The sequence below is a fragment of the Leptonychotes weddellii genome, chromosome 2 (assembly GCF_054177405.1).
Source record: "Leptonychotes weddellii isolate Sample4059 chromosome 2, ASM5417740v2, whole genome shotgun sequence".
NCBI classification, from domain to species: domain Eukaryota; kingdom Metazoa; phylum Chordata; class Mammalia; order Carnivora; family Phocidae; genus Leptonychotes; species Leptonychotes weddellii.
In genome coordinates, this window is record NC_138370.1 from 12,681,593 (window position 1) to 12,693,959 (window position 12,367).

The following is a 12,367-nucleotide window of genomic DNA, read 5'->3' on the forward strand; positions in this document are numbered from 1 at the left end:
AACCCTACCAGGAATTACGTGGGCAATTACCATTGGAGAGTAAAATACCTTTGAGGAATTGAAAGTACCTCCCGGCTAATGGGTAGAAATAGGGTTCCTGGAGCCACAGAAATCTGTGGATTTCCTATCCACCCTTAAGAGAGTGGATAGGTAGTTCCATTTTCTGGGAAAAGGGTAGTAGGTCTTGTGCTTGTGGGTCTGAAAAAAAAAACAACAAAAAACAGAACTGCCCAACTGTCAAGACAGAAGAGGTTCAGCACTCTGGATGAAATAAAAACTCAACCCAAGTAGGGTTTAAAAAATAAAAGGAATTTATGAGCTTGTGTCCAGAGGTAGAATGGCTGTCAAGCACAGTTTGACCTAGAGGTTTGACAAGCCATCAGGACTCTGAATCCATTTTCTTGCCCTCCTTGTACATCAGCTTTTTCCTCAGGCTGGGTATTATCATCACCATCATCATCACCATGATCATCATCATCACCATCATCATCATCATCATCACCATCATCATCATCATCATCACCATCATCATCATCATCATCATCATCATCATCGCTTGGACTTATTGAGCATTTACTATGATCCAGGCATTGTTCTAAGGGTTTAGTACTTATTAAACCATTTAAACCTCTCAATAATCCTATGTGGTAAATACTCTAATCCCACTTTACAGATGAGGAAATGGAAGAACAGCCCCATAGGTGGTAAGTGGTGGTGCCTGCATTAGATCTTAGGATTCGGGCCCAGAGCTGGCACCTGGTAGCTGTTCCAAGTCTCACATCTGAACTCCACCGTTCAAAAAAAAGGGCATAGCCATGTCTAGCATTCCCAGAAAAAGCCCTAAGCTTTACTCAAATCAGTCCAGCTTTGGTGACATACCTACCTCGGTGAGTCAGGGTTCTCCAGGGAAACAAAACCAATTATCTCATACAATCAATTATAGAGGCTGGTGAGTCTGCAATGAGAGGGCAGGCCAGCAACCTGGAAATTCAGGTAAGAGTTGATATTGCAGCCTTAAGTCTGAATTCTGCAAGGCAGCAGGCTGGAAACTCAGGGAGAATTTTTAGGCTGTAGTCTTGAGGCAGAATATTTTTTTATCATGGGCGAAATCCCAGTCTTTGCTCTTAAGGCCTTCAACTGGTTGGGTGAGGCCCACCCACAGCATGGAGAATAATCTGCTGTACTCAAAGTCTGCTAATTTAAAGATTAATCACATCTAGGGGCGCCTGGTGGCTCAGTCGTTAAGCGTCTGTCTTTGGCTTGAGTCATGAGCTCAGGGTCCTGGCATCAAGTGCCTCATCGGGCTCCCTGCTCGGTGGGAAGCCTGCTTCTCCCTCTCCCACTCCCCCTGCTTGTGTTCCCTCTCTCGCTGTCTCTCTCTCTCTGTCAAATAATTAAATAAAATCTTAAAATAAAATAAAATAAAATAAAGATAAATCACATCTAAAAAATACCTTCACAGGGCGCCTGGGTGGCTCAGTTGGTTAAGCGACTGCCTTCGGCTCAGGTCATGATCCTGGAGTCCCGGGATCGAGTCCCGCATCGGGCTCCCTGCTCGGCGAGGAGCCTGCTTCTCCCTCTGACCCTCCCCCCTCTCATGTGCTCTCTGTCTCTCTCGTTCTCTCTGTCTCAGATAAATAAATAAAATCTTTAAAAAAAAAAAAATACCTTCACAGCAACACCTAGACCGGTGTTTGGCCAAACACATGACCCCTGAGCCAATTCCTGCGGCCAAAGAACTGGAATAGCATCCAGGAAGCCCATGGATTCCTACTAGAATGGCAGTGGTGGATGGGGGTTGGAAAGTGAGAAAGTGGGAAATGGATGCTGTGGACACAGGCAACTGAAGTCCTTTGCAGAAACTTGCCCAAGCCCATAGAGCTAGTCATAGGGAAGGCAGGATTCCAACCTAGGCTTTCTAACACCAAGCTCACATTTGTTCCTCTCATGCTCCCTTCTCAGTTAAACTGTTAGCTTAGAGCAGAGATTCTCAAATTGGGTGAGGGAAGGGGAGAGGAAAGGGGTCACATTCCAGGATCTCCGGGGCATGCGGAGTATGATAAAACAGTAATACTGTAACATAGAGAAGACTCTCAGTTGCTCTGGTCAGAGGGTGGGTGGGAGGGGCACCTGGGTGGCTCAGTCGGTTGGGCGTCTGCCTTCGGCTCAGGTCATGATCCTAGGGTCCTGGGATCAAGCCCCATGTCGGGCTCCTTGCTCAGCGGGGAGTCTGCTTCTCCCTTTGCCTGCAGCTCCCCCTGCTTGTGAGCTCTCTCTCTCACAAATAAGTAAAATCTTAAAAAAAAAAAAAAAAAAAAGAGGGTGGGTGGGAGCCTCGCCTAAGAATTTAGTGTTGAATGGCAATTTCCAAGCTTCTGTGGTTTATTGTACTGCTGGGGCGAAGACCAGAACTTTCATGAGCATCTGAACGTAGAAAGCCAAGTGTAGAGCCCAGTCTGGGTGGGAGGAGGCAAACACCAAGGCTCATCATAAGACAGTAAGAGAAACGTGGGGGCTGGGGACTGGGAGCTGGCAGCTGGAGAGGGGAGAAGGGTTGGTCAAGCGAAGAGGAGAAGCCCAGCAGGTGAGCAAAGCTGCAGCCAAGGACAGATCCAGTCTCTGGGAAACTCTTTAAGGAAGCCATGGCCCATATTTCTATTTTCAGATGGCCCCTGTGTTGTGTGTGCTCTCTCCATCACCATTAACCTTTTGCATATTTGTTAAACTCAACAACCTTGTCTCGGTGTACGTAGGGATTAGGGCCAGGGGCCAGGATGGGGTGAAGCATGGTGTTGGAAGGGGGCTGAACACACAGGAGTGGAGGGAGCAGGGTCCTGACTCCTGCAGGTAGCCTGGGACAATGTGAGCAACCAGAAGATGAAAGGTGATGGCAGAAAAGCTGGAGGACATCTTCATGGGTGGGTTGGTAGGTAGGCGGGGGCCCTTGGTAATAGAACATTCTTTCATGTTTGGAAAATGAAAAAAAAACCCACAATTATTGCTTTTATAATACACATGCAGAAAATAAAGAACTACAAAGCATCTTGGACGCTGGGATGAATGGAGTGGTTGGGCATGGACACTCCCCTGTGGAAATATATCTTCCCTGTGGATTTGGTTGATATATATATTAGTTTTATGTTTTAGAATTATTAGTTTGATTTTTAAATAAGAATATAAATGAGAATATTATTATTTATCTTACAGGTTTATCATGAAGGTAACAGGTAAAGAATATGGAATCTACATATATAGACTGCATTTATATACATATATACATATAAAATATCCATTTGTAATTTATTTTTTAAGAATACAAATTTTTGCCAGGAGTTTTAGGAATTGCTCTAACATTGCTTTGGTTTTTTGTTTTTGTTTTTGTTTTTTAATTTAAATTCAAGTTAGTTAACATATAGCAATTGCACTACTAGGTATTTATCCAAAGGATACAAAAATACCAATTCAAAGGGGCACATGCATCCCAATGTTTATAGCAGCAATGTCCACAATAGCTAAAATACGCAAAGAGCTCAGATGTTCATTCACAGATGAAAGGATAAAGATGATGTGGTATGTATACACACACACACACACACACACACACACACACACACACAGTGGAATATTACACGGCCATCAAAAGGAATGAAATCTTGCCATTTGCAATGACGTGAATGGAACTAGAAGGTATTATACTAAGCGAAATAAGTCAGAGACAGACAAATACCATATGATTTCACTCATATGTGGAATTTAAGAAACAAAACAGATGAACACAGGGGAAGGGAAGAAAAAATAAAATAAGATAAAAACAGAGAGGGAAGCAAACCATAAGAGACTCTTAACTCAAGGGAACAAACTGAGGGTTGTTGGAGGGAGGAGTGGAGGAATGGGGTAACTGGCTGATGGGCATTAAGGAGGGCGCGTGATGTAATGAGCACTGGATGTTATATGCAACTGATGAATCACTGACCTCTACCTGGAACCTAATAATGCACACTATATGTTAATTAACTTGAATTTAAATTAAAAAACAAAATCCAAAGCAATCTTGGAGCAATTCCTAAAACTCCTGGCAAAAATCTGTATTCTTGCAAAATAAATTACAAATGGATATCTCACTTCTGGCATAAACAACAACAACAAAAACAAAACAAAAGCGGCGCCTGGGTGGCTCAGTCGTTAAGCGTCTGCCTTCAGCTCAGGTCATGATCCCAGGGTCCTGGGATCGAGCCCCGCATCGGGCTCCCTGCTCTGCGGGAAGCCTGCTTCTCCCTCTCCCACTCCCCCTGCTTGTGTTCCCTCTCTCGGTGTGTCTCTCTGTCAAATAAATAAATAAAATCTTAAAAAAAAAAAAAACCCACAACAACTTATCATTTCTTATTGGGCCTCTGTTTTTTTCAAGGGAGCTTTTCTGTAGAACTTTCTGTACAGAGCCACGGCCACCAGAGGGCAGACGAAGACTGGTCCTGGAGGTTTGAAAATGTAATTGTGGAGTGCTTGCATTTTCAGATGTTGTTAAGGAAAAAAACAGATGAACACAGGGGAAGGGAAGGGAAAATAAAATAAGATAAAAACAGAGAGGGAGACAAACCATAAGAGACTCTTAACTCTAGGAAACAAACAGGGTTGCTGGAGGGGAGGGGGGTGGGGGGATGGGGTAACTGGCTGATGGGCATTAAGGGGGGCACGTGATGGAATGAGCACTGGCTGTTCTATGCAACTGATGAATCACTAAATTCTACCCCTGAAACTAATAATACACTACATTGAATTTAAATAAAAATTTTTTTAAAAATTAGAAACAAAAAGAAGTCTGTTCAAGATTAGTAACACTACTTTTTTTTTTTTTGGAGAGAGCGAGAGAGAAAGTGAGCAAGCATGAGCTTGGGAGAGGGGGAGAGGGAATCGATCCCAGGACCCCAGTATCATGACCTGAGCCGAAGGCAGACGCTCAATCGACTGAGCCACCCAGGTGCCGCAAGACTACATATCTTAACTACCTGTTGCTCAATTCATTTTTCCTGGCCCTGCTATCATCTGTCAACCTCATTCCTGTAAGTTTCTCTGAAGGTGAAGGGGGTGATTTTCTATTATGGAAAAGAAAACACAGAAAATAATTTCTTTCTCAAATGTTCCTTCTGTGTTTTTAAACTTGCTGCAGCACCTACTAATTCCTGGGTGCACAGGAATAACCCATTAAACCTGGCCATTCTCTTCGGGAAAAAACTCAAGGTGTTATCTGTTTCAAACAGACCAACTGCTCCGCATCTGTGACTATGATGCTGTGAAATTAACCGGAAACGTCCCAGGAGGGCAAGGCCGGGGCGAGGAAGGAGGAGACCACCGCTTGGATGTTCCCTTTCAGAAAAAGAGGAAATTAAACCCAGAAAGGAAGTTTTATTCGGTGTATTTTAAAGTCGGAAGGCAGAAAGGTTTTTCTGTTGTGGCAAACTGCAATGACCTTAGATCCCTCCGTGTGTCACAAGCTCGCCGGCATTTCCCTGGCTCCGATCCTCCACTGCTGAACTTATTTGCTCTGCCACCAACGTCCTACTTTTTCCAGACCTAACTGGCACCGCTCCTAGCCAAGCTGAGATCACATGGCTAATAGGTCTGACCACTGCATCAGGACCTGCCATGTCACATGTTTCGGATTCCATTCCCGGCTCCCTGCAGGGCTGGGTCTGGTGCAGGAACCCTGGCAGGAGCATTCCAGCAAAATCCAGGGTTTCTCCGGCCGAGCAATCGGTGACTCCGACCTGCAGGGGAATTTGTTTTATAACTCAAACTTGTAAAAGGGACACATGAGCACATAAGTGGAGAAAGAGAAACGAAAGCACACCCCTTAGGAAGAGATTTTCGTAAGAGAACAAGAGACATAAAATTTCTACAGTAGAAATTTGTCTCCATGATTCGCCCTCAAGCTGTGGTCAAAAAAAAAAAAAGTTTCTGAAAACAGTCTTCATCCTTGTAATGACCTTGCTCACTCTGACATGACTTTTGGGTGCCCTGACATCACACACAGGTGTGCAGATGATTTTGTTCCCAGAGTTCAAGGCAGCTAGTTCCCTACCTCAGGGATCTTCTTCTGCTCAGCCAAGAACGAAACAGTAAAAGAGTCAAGGTGCCATCAGCCAGACAACCTCAGGTCAGACAGGCTGCCCTCTCAAACCCCCAGGTGACACAAAAACCTTCTTTCTGGAACCTTCTGTAGGAGTAAACAGCTCCCCCCACCCCACCCCCACCCTCTGGCGGCCGCCCTGTGTCTCACAAGCCACCTCTTTAACCCTGTCACTTAGCATAAAGAAAATCATTACCAGCTGCCCTACCCCTTCACCTCACACCACTGCCAGGACACCAACATGCCTGACTTTTTATTTCCTGGGCTTGGAGAATAGGAGAAGACTTCCTAGAGGAAGTGGCATCGACAATCGAGTTAGAATAAAGGGATAGGAGTCAGCTAGGCCAAGGTAGGAGAGGGCTCTAGGGAGAGGGCATATGCAAAGGCCCAGTAGTGAGCAAGAGTGGGATGCATTCTGGGAGCTCGAATACATTCAGTGTGGCTGGAACAGAGTTGGGGTGGTGGCAAAAGGTGAGGCTAGAGACACAAACAGGGGTTCCCCAGTTCCTTGCTCCTCAAAGTGTCGTACCCAGACCAGCAGCATTGGCATCCCCTGAGGAGCCTACTCAAAATGTACAATTTCAGGCCCAATTCCAAATTTATTGAATGCAAATCTACATTTTAAGATCCCCAGGGGATCTGATGCACAACAAAGTCTGAAAAGCCCTCCTCTAAGTATATTAAGCAGTTCAGACTTGGGAGCAACCGGAACTTTCTGAATAATAACACAGGGGAATCACATGATAAGACTTGTGATTTAGAAAATTCATCCTTGCTGCAAAGTGGAGGAAGAGAGGGTGAGTCAGTAGAGACCCACAGAGAGATACAGAGGCCGGTTAAGAGGCTGGTGCAGCTGTCCCAGCGAGAGTCAGAGTCGGCTGCCACCTGCCTGGGCAGTAGGGATGGGAGATGGGGAGTGGACACAGCCAATAGGCTACGGGAGAGCACGTCCGCAAGACGGTGGTGGTGGGTGGAATTCCTCCCAGGTGCAGGGTCCACTGCCCACCCGGCCGGGTGGGGCCGGGGAGCTGGCGCGAGCTCAGCAGGGTGGGGAAGGCAGTATTAGTGGGTGTGGGAAAGCACAGGACTCTTAAGGGAGAGTCCCTCTAGGTCTGCACATGTTAAAGCAGAATGTGAGCAAACCGGTTTCACGCATGCTTCACACGTGTCCCATTCAGGGCCTGGTGCTTGGGTACCCCTGTGGCAGGCCCCCCCCCCCCCGCCCCCGGCCGTCACTCCCATGACTCACCCTCCGATTTTAACTGGCCACGTGCAAAGCAGGAAAGACTGCCTAGAGTTCCGGGGGGTGGGGGGCGGGGGGGAGGGTGAACCAGTAGCCTTAGCATTGAGCAAGGACAATTTCTGTAAGGGAAATTTGACAGGCAAGACCACTCCCCCATCCCCCATTAAAAATCGCAACACAAGTGAGTGGCTAAGAACTTAATTTAACGTGTATTTGTGAAAAACCCCTGCTTCTGGCCAAGAACAGTCCATCTCTGTAGCTTTAGGAATGCTACTGAGGGGCAGAAGTCATCCAGCAAGACTTCTACATGTTTGCAAGTCAACAGTGTGAAGGAGTTAAAAGTCAAAAAGGACAAGTGTGGGTTTCTTTTTATGCCAAATAGGAGGCTCGCGCTAACCTGCAACTGCACTTTCTCAGCTCCCGGCGCTGAGGCTGGTGCAGCCGGGGAGGATGGAGGAACGGCCTCTGTCCAGGCCGACTGTGGCCGCGGCCAACCTCCAGGATAGATGCGGAGGGGGCTGGAGGTGGAGGAATGAGAGGGACGCTCAGTCCAACAGCCCCGCGGTCCTCGCCTCCCAAGGTGCCGCCGGGCCTTCTGCCCTCTGTCCACCTGTCCTGCCTGGCATCTAGGGCAGGCTGGCCGGCTTCTCTTCTGCTTATGCTGCCATGAAAAGAAACAATTGCCACAAATATGGAAGAAAGTTCCAGAGTCCACGGCATTTACCAGTCTCCACCTTGTGACATGGAATAAGCTGCAAACAGGTGCATTTACAATGGAGAGATTGGGGGCCCCTGGGGACTGGCTAATGAAGGAAATGTGTCCGACACGGTGACGGGCATCACACTGTGGAGGGGAAGGCACAGCCAAAAAAGGTGACCCAGGCACGAGAAGTGGTGCAGCGGGAAAATTCCGGACTAGTTAGCTGATCTTCCTGACTTCGCGGGAGCCCACGCCCCCACTCGCTCCCGACGGGCTTCTGTCCTCACTGCTCTGCTGGAACACTTATGTCCAGAGTTGTCACCGTGGTGGAATCCACTGGAAGTTCCTCTGTCCCCACCGTATTCCACCTTTCAATAGCATGTGACGTAACTGATCCCCTCCCTCCCCAAAACTTTTCTCTCTTGGCTTCCGGGACACCACCTGCTTGGTTGCCCACCTTCCTTCATGGCAGGTGATTCTCAATCCCCACTGCTGGCTCCTTAATTCCCTTTCACATATGCAAGGCTGGTTCTGTCTTGGGACCTCCTCTATTTCCCATCCAGATTTTCTGGTTCCCCGGGTTACCTGGCGAAGTCTCTTTGACCTCCCGTACACTGCTGACTTGCCCATGTGTTATCTCCAGCCTGACGGTCTCCTGAGCCACAGACTCCTATCTTCACGGGCTTGTCTAGCAGGCACCTCCAGGAGAAACTGTGTCCAGATTCAACCTCCTGATTCCCTCTCCCAAAGCCCATGCAAGTCTTCCCAGCTCAGCGAGGGCAGGTGCTCATCTCCCCAACTGTGTGCACACCCCAATCCCTCCCTTTCCCTGGTTCCACCTCCAACCCCTTTCCTATCTCCGCGGCCACCAACCTGGTTCAAGCCGCCATTATGCACCATGCTGTCCTTGCATGGTCTCCGTGCTTCTCTGATCCCTCTGTGACAGCCAGGAGTGGTCTTTGAAAAGGGTAATTCAGGGAATGTTACCCCCTGCCTCAAAACCCCTCATTGGTTTCCTCCTGAACCCAGAGTCATATCCAGATTCCTGTCTGGTAACCCGGCCCTCCTTCTGTAACTTTTCCCAATACTACACTTGCCCTCGCTTATGATGCTCTAGCCTCACTCGCTTTCTTTCAGGTCCTGGAATACATCACACGCCTTCGCACCTCAGGGCTTTTGCACTCACGATCCTGCTTTTTGAACCCTTTCCCCAAACCCTGTGAAGCTGGTTCCCCTTCCTCATTCTTCAGGTCATCACCGTAAGTGTCACCTCCTCAAAGGGACCTTCTCTGACCCCAACACTTAAACCAGGCCCTGTGGTCCCCTCCCCAATACTGTCTCAGTTGTTTTTTTCAAAGCGCCCATCACAATCTGAACTCATTTGTTTGTTGATGGTAAACACATAATTGTGGATTCACCCCCCAGTGGGTCTCTATAAGGACTGAATGGGGACATAAGTAAGGAACGAACACAGCATAGCACAGGAGTGTACTCCCTAGGATAATCCCACAGCTGCCAGGACCCCCATCCCTGAGGATTTCTTTTTTTTTTTTTAAAGATTTTATTTATTTATTTGAGAGAGAGAATGAGATAGAGAGAGCATGAGAAGGGGGAGGGTCAGAGGGAGAAGCAGACTCCCTGCCGAGCAGGGAGCCCGATGTGGGACTCGATCCCGGGACTCCAGGATCATGACCTGAGCCGAAGGCAGTCGCTTAACCAACTGAGCCACCCAGGCGCCCCTGAGGATTTCTAGAGCAACTTCTGAGGGATCTCATGAACCAGCTGCATGCCTGTACACGGCCTCACACACACTCTCCTCTAAAACAGAGTGGCTCGTTCTACCAAACGTTTAGTCCTTGATGGATCTGGGGTTACCAACATCACAGAGAGCAACTATATTTAATTTCGGATAAGCCATAAAACCAGAACAAGACTCTGGGAAGTGATATCAGGCCCTGCTGGGACGAAGAGCACTCGTAGGATAGGAATCAAAACCATTTGTACTGACGCTTAGAGGCAGAATGGGCAGGGCCGAGAAATAATCCACCGACCTGTTTGGTCAGAAGTTCATGGCCAGGGCGCCTGGGTGGCTCAGATGGTTAGGCGTCTGCCTTCGGCTCAGGTCATGATCCCAGGGTCCCGGGATCGAGTCCCGCAGGGCTTCCTGCTAGGCGGGGAGACTGCTTCTCCCTCTGCCTCTGCCTCTCTCTCTCTCTGACTCTCATGAATAAATAAATAAAATATTAAAAAAAAAAAGAAGTTCACGGCCAAAGGTGGACAAGAAGAAACATCCACAGCATGAGGTTGGAAGCTCAGTTCCAGCTTCCGTTCTGTCTGGTATGTGGCATTGATCCCATCACACGTGTGCTTTGATTTCCTCGTTGTAAAATGGGGACAGCGGTAGCATTTGGCTCCAAGGGTTGTAACGTAAAGTGGGGCATCTGGGTAAAATGCTGAGAATAGCGCCTGGCGTGTGGCAACATCGGATGCATTTCAGTTCTCCTTCTTCCAAGTAATTGAAAAAGTGGGAGGCAAACCTATTTACCAAATGCCAAATATCCTTGAAAACAAACTGCCTTTCTGATTTTGGATCTAGAATGTGGGTGCGTCATGGGGGGGGGTCCTGCAGGAAGGGGCAGGACGAGCTCTGAGCGCAGAGAGACGACTGTGGTTTTAGCTTGCTCTTCCTCACTCCTCGTGCATCCTCGCTCCTCGTCTGTAGGGAGACGCCTGCTCTCTGGCTGTTCCTGAGAGAAGCTTAACACACAGGGGGTCTGGACAGAAGAAAAGACTGCCTCATTCCGAGTCAGCCATCCTCTTCTGTTCCAGCTGGGTTTGAGACACAGACCACTGGGCTCTGGAGATGTGGTCTGATTTGTGGGAAGAGTGCCACTAAATATTTACTGCTGTTGAACAGGCTCAGACCCCAAACAGTGCACCGCGGAAGTTAAGAATTGAGACAGTGTTTAGGGATTAATATCCAGAATATATAAAGAATGCCTATAGCTCAACAAAATGCACAAATAGCCCTATTTGTAGAAATAGGCAAAGGGCTTGAAGAGACACTTCTCCAAAGAAGATATACAAATGACCAGTAAGCCCAGGAAAGGATGCTGACCCTTACTAATCATTACAGAAATGCAAAGCAAAACCACCACGAGATACCACTTCACACCCATTAGGATGTGCGTTATCACAAACACAGAAACCAATCAGAGAGGACGTTTACAGACAGGTTGTGGATAAATTGGAACCCTTGTGCACTGCTCGTGAGAACATCAAAGGGTGCGGCCACTGGGGCAAACAGGATGGCAATTCCTCAACAAATTAAGCATAGAATTACCATATATATGATCCAGCAGTTCCACTTCTAGGTGCATACCCAAAAGAATTGAAAGCAGGGACTAAAACAGATATTTGTACACCTGTGTTCACAGCAGTATTATTCTCAATAGCTAAAAGGTCCGAACAACTCAAATGTCCATCAGCAAATGAAAGGATAAAGAAAATGTGGTCTGTGCCTACAATGGACTATTATTCAGCCTTAAAAAGGACGGAAGTCCGGTGATGGGCATTAAGGAGGGCACGCGTTGTGACGAGCACTGGGTGTAACACGCAACTCATGAATCATTGAACACTACATCAAAAACTAATGATGTACTATACTATACAGTGGCTAACTGAACATAATAAAAAAAAGATCAAAGGGAATTAATAAGAGTGTAACAAAGAGTATCCATTCTCCTTCAAAAAGGCCAGAGGTTATTACTTTGAGTTGGTCATGAAGGACATATAATCTTGGCACAATAAATTGGCCTGGCACTAAATAAAATTTACTATTATAACAAAAAAATAAGTAAATAAAAATAAAATAAAAAGGAAGGAAATCCTGACCTGCGCTACAACATGGATGAACCCGGAGGATATTATGATAAGTGAGATCACCAGTCCCAAAGAGAGATATGCTGTAGGATTTACCTGCAGTGGAATTCACGGAGACAGCGAGGACAAAGGTGGTTGCCAGGGGCTGGGGAGAGGGAATGGATGAGCAGAGTTTCGGTTTCACAGGATGAAGAGTTCTGTGGACAGATGGTGCTGATGGTTGCACAACAACGTGCATGCACTTAAAGCCTCTGAACGGTGTGCTTAAAAATAATTAAGATGAGGGGCGCCTGGGTGGCTCAGTCGGTTAAGCGACTGCCTTCAGCTCAGGTCATGATCCTGGAGTCCCGGGATCGAGTCCCGCATCGGGCTCCCTGCTCGGCGGGGAGCCTGCTTCTCCCTCTGACCCTCCTCCCTC